Genomic DNA, 12,809 nt, shown 5'->3' on the forward strand with positions numbered 1-12,809 from the left:
TGCACCAACCCTGCAAGGGGTCACCTGTCCCTCATCACCACTGGACTACAGGTGCCAAGGTCAGCCACCGTGACACATGTGCATCTGTATGTCTGCACAGCACCTGCCCTCCCTGGGGGGTGTTGGACTCTCCCCGGGCTACCCCCGTATCATGTGCTTATTGGTTAGCACGCTCACCTCAAAGCTGTATGAGTGATGTTGGCATTGCCCGTGCCCACCCTGGTCGTCCTCAAAATAGTTACAGGGTGGGATGCCCCACCTGCCATGTTGTAATTTCCTTTTCATAAAACGACTCCCCTCCCAAGAAGCAGAACAAGAACAAAAAGGCAGATGAATGAAGGGAAAGTAGAATCAAGTCTGAAACCCCCACCACCCGCCGTCCAGAGAGGGCAGTCTCAAGGTAAGTGATGTCTGGTGACGACAGGCCATGACCCCCCTCCCACCTCCCGCAGCGTCTCCGGCCCCATCTCCTCTGGCAGCAGACCTGCATTTCTGTCTGAAAGTTCCACAGCAGGTCAAACTCACCATGTCCCTAACTGAACTCATTATTGACTCCTCCCCATTCGCTCCTGTTCCCTGCTCCAAAGAATGACATCACCACCGCCCAGTCCCCACGCCAGAAACCTGGGAATCATTTGAGATGTCTACCCTGCTGATGAGTTAGCGCTGTGGGCTGCATTACCTCGCATTGCTGAAGTCCAGCCACCCCCGGCTTCCACCATTTTTCCCTGATTCAGACTCTCCTCTTCTTTGGCTTGGACTCTTTTTTGCACCTGCCCCTAACTAGTCTAGGCCTAATGTGGCTCCCTTCCAAACCACCCTCAACACAGTTCTCGAGATGATCTTTCTAAATGTCCAACATGATTTCAGCTTTAAATATGTCGATAGTTTCCCATACGTTTCAAAAAGAAAGAAGAAAAAAAAAAACAAAACCAAGCTTCCTAGCCTGGCTCATGCGTACTCCTCCACCCCTCTGTCTTTCCCTCCTGCCCTCTAAACACACTTTATTTCCCTGGGAACCCCTTCTAGGTGGGCTACGTTTTCCTCTACTCCCAGTGCTGAGCACAATATAGGGCAGTGGCACTCAGACCTGAAATTTTTATACCGCGACCCAAAGTTTTGCAGCCAGTTATGAGGACTCTTTTGATCAGGTCTCACGTGCATGAGTAATCTTAGGTGGAATTTCTGAATTAAGTTAAAAGAGACAAAGATACATCATGCTCTTACCACGGTCCAGAGGACCCATCTGAGTTTCCCTTCGTGATCAGAGTCTTGCGGTGTGCCTCGAGAAGTCAGTGTCTTTCCCAGGCACAGAGGTGGGAATTGGGGCGTCCAGACCTGGGATCTCTGACAGCATCCCCGTTACATCATTTGGATTTCTTTATAGACTAGAGAGCTTACAGCATCAGCAAAACACATGTTTTTGTGATTTTCCAATAGCCCTGATTCCTGCTACCATGTCCTGTTCCCAGGCCACTGCCAAGCTCAGCAGACAAAAGCCAGCAAGCATCTGAGCTCTCAAATGCATACAGCATAGCCCTTCTCATGGAAGGAGTTTAGAGAATGGAAAACAGAATGTGAAAGACCCAGAAAATGCTAGAGAGAGTGTTGTGGCAGGGAACAGACCAAGTAGTAATTGTAGAGACTCCATGCATTCCAGGGGTATGATCAGTGTAGAGAAGTCCCCGGTGCCTGGCACAACCATGTGGGCCACCACGGTCCCCTTGCTTCAGCCACCTTGATCTTTGAAACAGATCCAGTTAGTTCTAGAACTAACTGGAGTAGCATCCATCATCCCATTCTTCAGTCTACCTTAACTATGGCCCTTCCGTAGTAATCAGGGACTTATCCAGAGAAGAGCTGGTGGTCACCCTGTGGTCCTATCACCTTCTTTTTCAGATCTACCAGGCTGAAAGGGAGCAATTTCAACCCTTCTGGAAAGAGAGAATCCTCCCTGGGTCCCTAAGATCCATTTCTCTCTTGTGGTGCTATTATGGGCTGAACTGTGTTGTTCCCCTAATTCATTGTTGAAATCCTAAACCCCTATAACCGTATTTGAAGGTAAGACTTATAAAAAGGTAATTAGCTTTTTAAATTTTTTTTTAACATTTATTTATTATTGAGAGACAGAGAGAGACAGAGCATGAGGATGGGAGGGGCAGCGAGAGAGGGAGACACAGAATCCGAAGTAGGCTCCAGGCTCTGAGCTGTCAGCACAGAGCCCGACACGGGGCTCAAACTCACAAACCGCAAGATCATGACCTGAGCTGAAGTCAGATGCTTAACTGACTGAGCCACCCAGATGCCCCAAAGAGGTAATTAAGTTAAAACAAGGTCTTCAGAGTGGTCCCTAATCTAATATGGCTGGTGTCCGTATAAGAAGAGGAGCTTTGGGCATGGACATGTGCACGCATAGAGGGAGGGCCATGTGAGGACACAGGGAACGGCCACCCGTGAGCCAAGCAGAGAAGCCTCAGGGGACACCAACCGTGCTGACACCCTGATCTTGGACTTCCAGCCTGCAGGAAAGTGGGAAAATAAGTCTACTGTTTAAGCCCCCTAGTCTGGGGTACTTTGTTACAGCAGCCCCAGGGAATGAACACAGATGATCAGGAGCATCGGCCAAGGGACGAGGAGTCCAGCTGAGGGCGTGCCACGAAGGGCTCAGTGCAACAGATCCCGGGGTGGCAGGTCCCAGAGGTCTGTGCCAACGCCTGCGCCGTCCTCCCACTCGGGAGGACTTCTCGGCTCTGGTTCCTCTGGGCATCTCTGAATAGCACTCACTAACCATTTCTTGAGTGGAATTGGGTGGGTGGGATCTACAGCACAGCAGATGACCTAGAATCAGGACCCTGAGTGTGGGGAGACTTCACCCTGTTTCAGGCAGAGCAGTGGGGAGCAGAGGAGAGTGACTCCACGTGTTCCAGACACACGCCAGGCATCCAGGCATCACTGGGCAGCCAGACGGCTGGGGGCGGGGGTGGGGGGCAGAGGCCGGCAGTCCAGGCGTCCTGTCTGGGGCCGTGTGAACACCGGTGGGCCTACAGAAGGGCAGGGGAGAGGGAAGCCGTGGCAGCTTCTCTGCAGACAGACTGGGTAATGGGAAAAGGGAGACCGAGCAGGTGTGGCCAGGGACATACCTGGATGGAGAATTCTCCCATAAGCCCTGAGCACGACATATGGGCTGGGAGTCCCATCACACGTGGGCGCCGAGAGCCTGGGTGGCACCTTCCCTGAGCTGTTTTTCCGTGGGGGCGAAAATGACTCCATCAGCAGGTCTCCCACAGGGCTCAGCCAGGCAGCTGCCCAAAGTGCTGGTTCAGAGGTTGGGCATGTGCAGCGGCCGCTCCCCTCCCCCCCCACCCCCACCAAACTTCCCGAGGGCTGCCTTTCCAGCTCCAATACCTCTGCCTCTCGGGTCTGCCCAGATGTGCCCTGTCGGGAAGCCTCCTGCCTTCACTCAGAGCTCCCAAATTGTTAGTATAAGCATCTGTGGGAACCGGCTGTCGTGGAATCAGGCTAGGCAGCCCCAGACAAGCCTCGTGACTGCTTGCGGCCACGGTTCCCTTCTCCGTAAAGAAAGAGGTCATTAATGCCCACCTCTGTGGGGGGAGGACGATTAGAGGAAATGGGGTCTTGTCTCCCTGGCAGCCAGCCTGATGTTTGGCACGTGTCTAGATGGTAAAGGGCACAAGGGCTCTAAGAAGAGAAGTGGTTCGGGGGAGGGGGGCGGGCAGGGCGAGAGGTAAGGAGGAAGAGGGCGCGGGAGCCAGCCTGTGCTGAGCACCCCCTACCAGCACGCTCTGCAATTTAATCCCATTTACTCATTGCAGTCATCATTTACAGAAAGAGAAACTGAGGCTCTGAGATGAGTTAGTCTCCCAGGCTCACATGGCTGGTGGTGGAGCTGGGATCAAGACCAGGTCTGATGGGGCCAGAGCCCAGGGGCATTTCCAACCACCCAGGCTACCCTGCAGAGCTGTGTGGGGATGGGCACAGTGAGGTGGCCTTTGGGTTCCATGATACTTTGCAGGGAACAATCCAGCTCTGGTCCCAGAGAACAGCCTGCCCCTTCACTGCCCTGTGCCTCCGTGCCGTGAAAGGTGCTATCCGAGCATAAGGGTACCTGTGGCCACCTGGTCCTGTCCAGATCGAGCCCTTCTGAACTGCAAAGTGGTAGACAAACCTGCATGACCCTCATTGGGGAGCTCAGAGCAGCTGGGGGAATCACCGGCCTCCACCCAGCTGCACTCCTCTTTCCCATGACAAGTCACAGGGATTCAGCCCGGGGGAGAAAGGAACCAAAGCTCCAGCCTGTCTGTGGGGCGGGGGCTACAGACTCAGATTCCTTAGAGGGCCAGGCAGGAACAGTAAAGAACTGTTAGGTGCCCAGTGTGGGGCTCTGTCTGCCCAAGAAGCGTGAGCTCTCCAAGAAGGGGGCAGCCACTAATGGCATCTATGGGCTACCAGGCTGCAACCTCATGTAGACAGGGTCCTACAATTGGCCAGCACCTGCTAGCACTGCTCTGGGCTCACAAGCCCTACAGCCACCCCTGCCCCAGCAGACAGAGGAGGAGCAACGCCCCCAGTTATAGCCCCCATCTGGCCACAGTCTTCCCTCTGTCTGCAGTCCCTGATGCCCCGTGCCCAACACCCCTCTTCCACCAAGCCTGGCTCAAGGTCCCGTTGGTGGCACACAAAGCAAGTGGGTTCTGGAGAGAAGCCCCTGGCTTCCTCTACCTCCGGGCTGTGTGACCCTGGACAGTTGCTGAACCGCTCTGAACCTCAGTCTCCTCACTTACAGGTGGTTGCAAAGATGCAAAGCAGTTGTGTGTGTAAATGCTTTGCATGGTGCAAATGAAGGCTTCCCTGCCTCCTTGATATTAACAAGGGCAGCATTGGGAAGTGTAATATTAAGCCTGTGCTCCAATGGGATTCAGGTCTGATGACAGCAATTCCCAGCTGACCCAGGACACATCGAGAGACATAGGTTCAGCAGCTGAGAGTGGGTGGGTGGGAGAGGGGACCCTGCCTCCCAGGACCAGTCCTCTGGTACTGGCGTGGCTGCTGCACAGGCACGCAGCGCCACCTAGTGGATGTGATCAGCACCATGAATCTGGATTCCCCTTGATGGGGTGGGTCTCCCTCTGTGTCTCTCTTTCCCCAACACACACCCCACTGGGAATGCATACCACAGGCCCCTACCCACACTTGCACCTGTGCACAAACGTTCCCTAGCACCCCCCCCCGACTGCATCACATCTTGTAGTTGGCCATCAACAGCCATAAAGCAACATGCTTCCTTTCTCGTTCCAAAAACTGATTTGGTGACTATGTGAGGACAGCCAAATTGTCTGAAAAGGAAATGGGGTGAGGTCACATCTGCTTAAGGTCTAGTACATGCCAGCCTTCCAGCCATGAGGTAGGTGTCACTGTCACACAGAAAAATTAGCTTACCCAAGCCCACCCAGCCAGCAAGTGACTCCAAACCCCAGGCTTCACAGCTGATGACTTCGTTGCTCCAAATTCCACAGGTGATTCCAGTTTTAAAGATGGTTGCTATGGATCCTTGAACTAGAATTTCATTTGAAACAGAACAAACTTGGCCCATAATTGTACTTTTGGTCCCAAGGTGATTTTTGAAGCGGCACCAGAGCCCCAATTCTCCGTAATCATTGTCTTACCTCCACTGTCCTCAGTCTCCTCCCAGCAATGGAGTGCGTGCATGCGTGCATGTGCATGTGTGCATGTGTGCAAGCACATGTATGTGGTATGTGCAGGGTCTGCGTGGTGTGTGTGCATATGTGTGTGTGTGGTATGTGTGGGAGGGTACCTGTGTGTGGGATGTGTGTGTGTGTGTGTGTGTGGCAACTGGCATTTGCCGCACAGATGCTGTAGTCAGAGAGAGGGAGGATCAAATCCCAGTCCTGCCCCCTGTCATCCTGGGCGTGCCCACACCTCCCAGTGTTCATGCTTTTACGTAACCCCACACCTTGAATGTGGGCTGCCTCTAGTGACTTGCTTCTAATGAATAAAATGTGGTAAAAGTGATGTGATGTCTCCTTCAAAATTAGGTTACAAAAATGACTCTGGGTTCTGTCTCACTCACTTGTCCTGCTGGAAGCCAGCTGCCACGCGGTGAGCTGTCCTATGGAAAGGCCTACGCGGCAAGGAAGCTCATGAGAGAGGCTTCCAGAAACAAGTTGCAAGTAACTGAGTGGCACCCAACAGGCACTGGGTGAGCTTAGAAGCGGACCCTCCCCGGTCGAGGCTTGAGATGTGACCACAGCCCCAGCCAATGCTGGATGCTGCCTGAGTCAGGGGGACCCAGCTAAGCCACACCCAGAGTCCTGGCCCACACAAACTGTGAGGTGATAAATGTGGTTTCAAGCCACCAAATTTAGAGTGATTTGTTACATGGGCTTTTCCTTGCCTTTCTGGGGCCCAGTTTCCCTGAGGACATACTTCACACAGTGCCTGGCACATAAGAGACTCAGCAAATATTTCCTTTCTCCCTTCCACGCTGAAAAGCAGACTTGGTACGTCACTCTTGCAAACAGCATGGTGCCATGGGAAACCCGAAGTCAGGCTCTGTTTTGAGGCTGGAGGCTGACGGAGAGCCCACCCCTTCCCAGCCCATGACTGGGACACAGCTTGCTGCCTCTAGAGCATCAGGACCCAGCAGCTGGCTGGAAGACACATCTCATGGTGTCAGCTTGGGCCTCCCTCTCTCTCCCCGGGTGGAGGGAGGGTGCTCATCCCCAGCCACAGAAGCTCTTGGACCTCTGCCCTCAGTGGAGGGAATAGGAACCTCTCCAGGGCCAGGATGGGGCCAGGGCTTCCGCATTCAGAGGATCTGCTGGGTGACCGGGTGTGGACAGCTCCTGTGGCAAGCTGACTGCCTTTATTACGACCCTGGCACCACCCGCAGCTGCCCGGCTCCTGCTACCCCATCCCTGGGTCTGTCCTCCCAGCTGAAGAGTGGAGGCAACCCTCTCGGTTCCCTCCCCAGGCCGGGCCACCGGCATGCATATCTTCAGTCTCAGTGGGAGGGTCCCAGGACCTTACTCTCCAGCACGGGCTCTGGAAACAGCATTCAGGGTGGGCTGCTGGGTCACACTTGGGCGATGCTGTCCAGGCCCCTCTTCTACTGCTGCCCCTTGGGTCAGGTGCACTGGCGCCGACCCTGTAAAGTGCAGAGGACTCACCTCTGAGACCTCAGCACAGACCAGACCCCAAGACTAGGTTTCTACCTGAATTACCATCCCTCACAGAAATCAGGGCAGCAAAGTGTTGTCTGTCATGCTTTCTAGATGAGGAAAAGCAAACGCCAACGTTCAGGGTCTTTGGCAAGGTCATACAGCAAGGGGGGCAGTTCTTAAACATTCTTAAATCTCAAAATTCTTCGACACTTCTTCCAGTGAGAGGTGGGGTTTGCGCCCTCTCTCTCTCTGTCTCTCTCTCTTTCTTTCTTGCTGAATCTGGACCTGGAACTCTTGGCCAAGAGCAGAAATTCTGCTGTGCCAGTTTGGGGGCAGGCCGTAGGAAACTGGCAGCATCTACTTCCTGTCTCTCAGGACTTTGTTCTTGGAATTCCATCACCCTTCTCAGAGGAGGCCTGTGGGGGGGGGGGGGGGGCTCACATGGACAGGACCCAAGGCCCTGGCCCTCAACTCCAGCCAAGCTCCCCCTCCCAGCCTGCCCCAGCTCACCAGCCACCAAGTGAGGCATGTTAGAAATGGACCCCCAGGCCCCAGTGGAGCCTCCCCAGCTGGTGCCAGGTGGAGCCCACAAGCCTTTCCTGCCCCATAGTGCAGTTTCCTGAACTAAATACATGTTGGGCTTTAAGCTCCTAGGTTTGCATATACAGCAAGAAGTGGCGAGTACAGTTCAGCTGACTTCAAAGTCCGTTCTCCTAGTACCCAGCATGCTGGCCTCCTGACCTTCTCGTTGCTGGGGAGTTCACAAGTGCCGCGCTTGAAGATACCCCCAAATCACACTCCCATCTCACCGCGGCCAGAAAACGCCCTCCAGGCATCTTCACACTGCATTTCACTGCAATGACCACCCTCAGTCTAAGATGGCCCCCTCCAGACCCCTGCCCTGTACAATCTCCATCATTCGGGTGTGGGTAAGACTTGTGAATACCAAGTCACTCCCACAATGGAGTAACTCATACTGCAGAGGGACTTTGCAGATGGCATTAAGGCAACTAATCAGGTGCTCTTAAGTTAGGGAGACTTTTCTGATGAGCTCAGCCTAATCCCATGAGACCTTGATAGCAGTTCTCTCTGGCTGGTGGGAGATGAGGTAGTCGGAGTCAGGGGGCTTGGGCATGGAGGGGGTCTCCTTTGCTGAAAGGGAGGGGCAGGGACCAGGACCTGAGGGTGGTCACTAGGCGCTGAGGCAGTCCTCGGATATCAGCCAGCAAGAAGAAGGGAGTTCAGTCCCTGAACCACAAGGACCTGAAATCTGCAACCACCTGAGGGAGCTTGGGATCAGATTTACCTCCAGGGCCTCCAGGTAAGATCCTGGCCCCCTGATTTCAGTCTTGTGGGACCCTAGGCAGGTAGCCCGGGGGAGCCCACCTAGACCTGTGACCTACAGAACTAGGAGATGCTCACTGCGTGTCAAGTTGCTCAGTTTGCAACTCGTTACACAGCCATGGAAAATTAATACGATCTCAATCCTTTTCCTTCCAGACTCTTCCTTTCCTGGAAGTATCCTTCCTTTCTTCATTGCAAATGTGGTGACAGGTAGGCCTTCAAGCAATGTCTGGGGAGGGGGTCTATAGCCTGGGCCCGGGCCCCTGGGCCAACCCTGGGGGTTAAGTGGTTCCGCCCATCAGCTGGTCCGAGCGTGGACCTAGGATGAGAGGCCTTCGTGTCCACCAGCCAAACCTCCGTGGCCTCACAGAGACATGACGGGCAGGGTGAACCTCCAGGACTCAGGATCCAGGTGATGACCCCCAATTATCGGGCTCCTGGACTTCCCATTAGGGTGACTAAGACCAGTGATTAGCTGGACTCTGATGACCTAGACACTCCCAATTCCCTCATTTCAGGACAGGAATAGTTCCCTGTTCCCACAGACTTTCCACCCGAAGGACCAGTCCCAAACTCTTCAGACATCTGATTGAATCTGCTTTCTGCCCAAGCATGGCCTTCACTTCACTCTTACCTTCTCCGAGCCCAGCAGCATTCTGGTCCGAATCCACAGGGACACAGTCGAAAGAGCAAACCCTCAAGCTGGGGCACAGAGGGTGCTTAATGTGCTCAAACTCCCTCTCCTTCCACCTCTTCCCCACGCCTGGCCATACTTCTAGGAAGCCGACAACACAGCAGTCGCCATGCCCACTTTCCAGATGGGAATCCTGAGGCTGACAGCACGAACGCAGGCTGTGCCCCTTAGGATGCCCCCCTCAGGGGGACTTCTACTCACTTCATGTCATCGCATGTCTGCTTAGGTTTTTAAGGACAGTGATTTTGGTCTTCTACTGCCACCGAAGCTATCTTCATCAGAAAGATAAGTAAAGTAAATTCAAATCTCCCGTTACGATGACAGTTTTGCAATGTCTTAGGATTCTGTTGGGTTTTGCTTCATGCACGTGGAGAGGCAGTATTGTCATTAATATCCCCGGGGCTACGTTAAGCGCACACAGCTCAGCCCTGCAGACTGTTTCTTTTAGGAGAATGCACTGTCCCACGTTATCCCCCAAGTGCCATTTGCCGCCAGTTCTGTTTGGTCTGTTATTAGTTTTGCTTCACTGTCCTTATTCAGGTTTGTGCATGCCTGGTAGAGTCCATTTTTTTTTTCTGTCCCTTGATTTTTCTGCATGGTTTGGTTGAGGTGCGTCACGTGTAAGCAGCCTGTAGATGGATTTTTACATTTTCAGTCCGATGATATCTACCATTTAATTAGGCAAGTTAAACTGCTCACTTTGTGTGTGATCGCGGATATAATTTGACTTCTTTCTGCTCTTTTATAGTCTCTGTTTTCCATGGCCTCTCTTTTTATCTCCATTTTCCCTGCAGAGTCAATTTTTGCTTCTTTTATGGTTTTGAAGTTATCATTATTTTTCTGCCCTTGCAGTTGCTCCTTTACTTTTCCAGCACAAATACCTAACTTCACCTTTTTCTTGGAGCGAGTCTGCAGTATTCGTTGTTCCCATTCCAGGTGTGCCAAGGACGTTGCCAGACTTTGCTACCCACGCATGCACCCTTGTCCTCCATTTATTTCTGTCTGAAGTCGGTTTTACCTCTTACCTTTACATACAAAACGTTACTTCTATTTTTATCATTAAAAGTTAATTAGGGTTTCTGACATAGGTCAGGGATTCCACACCCATCCTCACTGGCCCCTCTCAGGTCAGTTTCGTCCCAGAAATGTGCACGTAACCCTCACCGTGCACAGTTGCGATATGCATGAATAACACTCACCCTGCTCCCAAGATTTCTCCTGTTTTTAGTTTTCAGATTTTTGACTATGCTGTGTCTTCCTGTGGACTTCTTGGGTGTGAAATAACACCAGTGCTCCAACAACATGATCCAGACTTGTATTCGCAAGAAAAATACAAACTTTGCGGCTAGCCCTTGAGTCTGCTGATCATGACCAGTGACCAGCCATGGGACATCTTTCCAGGTCTGTTGGCGATTGGTCCTGCACGGCTCTTCGTTCCTGTCTAGACAGCAAAGCGTGCTGTTATATTGCCTCCTTTTCGACCAGTTATATTTCTCCAAAATGGATTTAAGAAAGGAGTTCAAATAACTGATTGTAAAAATAACTGATCTGACCATCACAAGGTAGGTATATTGCCCCCCCACTCACACAAAAAAAGAGAGAGAGATAAAATGCAACAAAGAAACAAAAAGCGATAATGCACTAGACAGGCTTTGAACCAGCAAACACTGTTCAAACTACTCTTTGCAAGAGTAGAGAGTACAAGGAAATAAAACCATTTTAATTCTCCCACGTTTCCAATATTTTAAAATATAGTGTACTAAATATGTGTTACTTCTACTGTATTTTTCCTTCTCCTCTATATTTATGTCAAGCAGTGAGAGAGCATTATTTAATGACTTGACAAAAGTTTTTAAAGGGCACTGGACAATTGTAATTTGTCCCATTGATTATTAAGACAGCTTTTCAGTCTTTCAGCTGCATGGTTATGTCTCTAGTCCCAGTGACCGTGCAAAACAAAGACTAAACATGGTTTTGTGATAGCTCTTACCTGGATCATCTGATGGATGTAACTTTGTGTGGTCTTTGTATATCTTTGTGTTCTTACTTCATTTTTCAGGTTAGCCTGATAGAAAAATCAAATCATAATTATCTTCCATCAGCATCTTGAAATTGTTAACTCCATTTGCTCCCGGCATCTCTTGTTGCTGGTGTAAAGACTATTGTCACTCGGTCATTCCTTTGAAAGTAATTTGTTCTCTCTTATACTTGCTCTTGCTTGATTGTTTGAATGATTGGTTTCAGTCTTTACTTGGAAACAGCTATCCATACGTCAGCAGTAGCAAACAGTACAGAGACCTCTCCTGTCTCCTTCACCCTGTCTCCTCAGTGGTTTCATCCTACCTACCCACAGTGCAGCATCAGAGCTAGGAATGTGACATTGGCCCATCGTGTGTACGATGGCTGGATGACCTTTCACACTTGTGTAGATTCACGTACCCACCACCTTTTTCTTTGTCGTTAGTTTGCAGATTTTTTTTGTGTGTGCGTGATAACATCTTCTCAAGGATTGCTCTTGGTTTACCCTATTGGTAGTTTGTTCACCTACTTAATCTATAGATTTATGTCATTCTCCGTATTTGGACATTTTTCAGCTACTCTCCCTTGGCATACTTTCTCAGCCCCATGTCCTTTGCCTGGTCTGGGACTCTGATGGCATGAATGTTAGATCTTTTATGTGTGTGTTTCATATTTCTTTTCAATCTATTTTCCATTCCAATGGTCAGTTCCTAGCCTTCACCGTCCTCTAGTTCTCAGAAGCATCTGACACCACTGTCCTCTCCCTCGCCCCAGAGGCACTTTCCCCTGAAGACATCTCCTGGTTTTTCTACCACATCAAGGGCAGCTCCCTCTTTGTCTCCTTTGCTGGAGCTTTCTCATCTCCCCAGCTGCTATGTTTTAAGTTTTGGGTTTTTTTTAAATGTTTATTCATTTATTTTGAGAGAGAGAGAGAGAGCGGAGTAGGGGCAGAGAGAGAGGGAGAGGGGGAATCCCAAGCAGGCTCTGCACTGCCAACATAGAGCCGGATGCAGGGCTTGGTCCCATGAACCATGAGCTGATGACCTGAGCCAATATCAAAAGTCTGCCACTTTGCCAACTGAGCCACCCAGGCACCCCTAAGTCTTGGTTTTTAACTCTTCTTTTTTCTGGCTGCACTATTACAGGTGTAGTCTCATGGCTCTTCCTGTCTCTTTCATGTCAACAGTGTCTACATTTATAGATGTAGCCCTGACCTCTTGCAAGCCCCAGATGCATCCCTGACTCCTCAGCATCCCCACTTGGGTGACACCTGCATAGTCACCCAGCAACCCCACCCTGCCCCTCGTCTTTAAACCAGAGCCCCTGCTTTTCTACTCTCCTTTCCACCTCTACTCCAGACTTGATTCTTGGACGTTTGACATCCACTCTGAACTCTACACATCTTTTTCCCATAATGTGAAAGCTTAACATTCTCAAATTCTACCACCTTCTCCCCATCTCAGGAATACTAACTACTTTATCAGTAACTGACTCCATTACTCCTGTTCACCTTGTCCCAACACGTACATTGCTCTGTGACTTGGTATCAC

This window comes from Puma concolor, chromosome D2 (assembly GCF_028749965.1).
Source record: "Puma concolor isolate L17-30 chromosome D2, mPumCon1.1.hap2, whole genome shotgun sequence".
Classification (NCBI taxonomy): domain Eukaryota; kingdom Metazoa; phylum Chordata; class Mammalia; order Carnivora; family Felidae; genus Puma; species Puma concolor.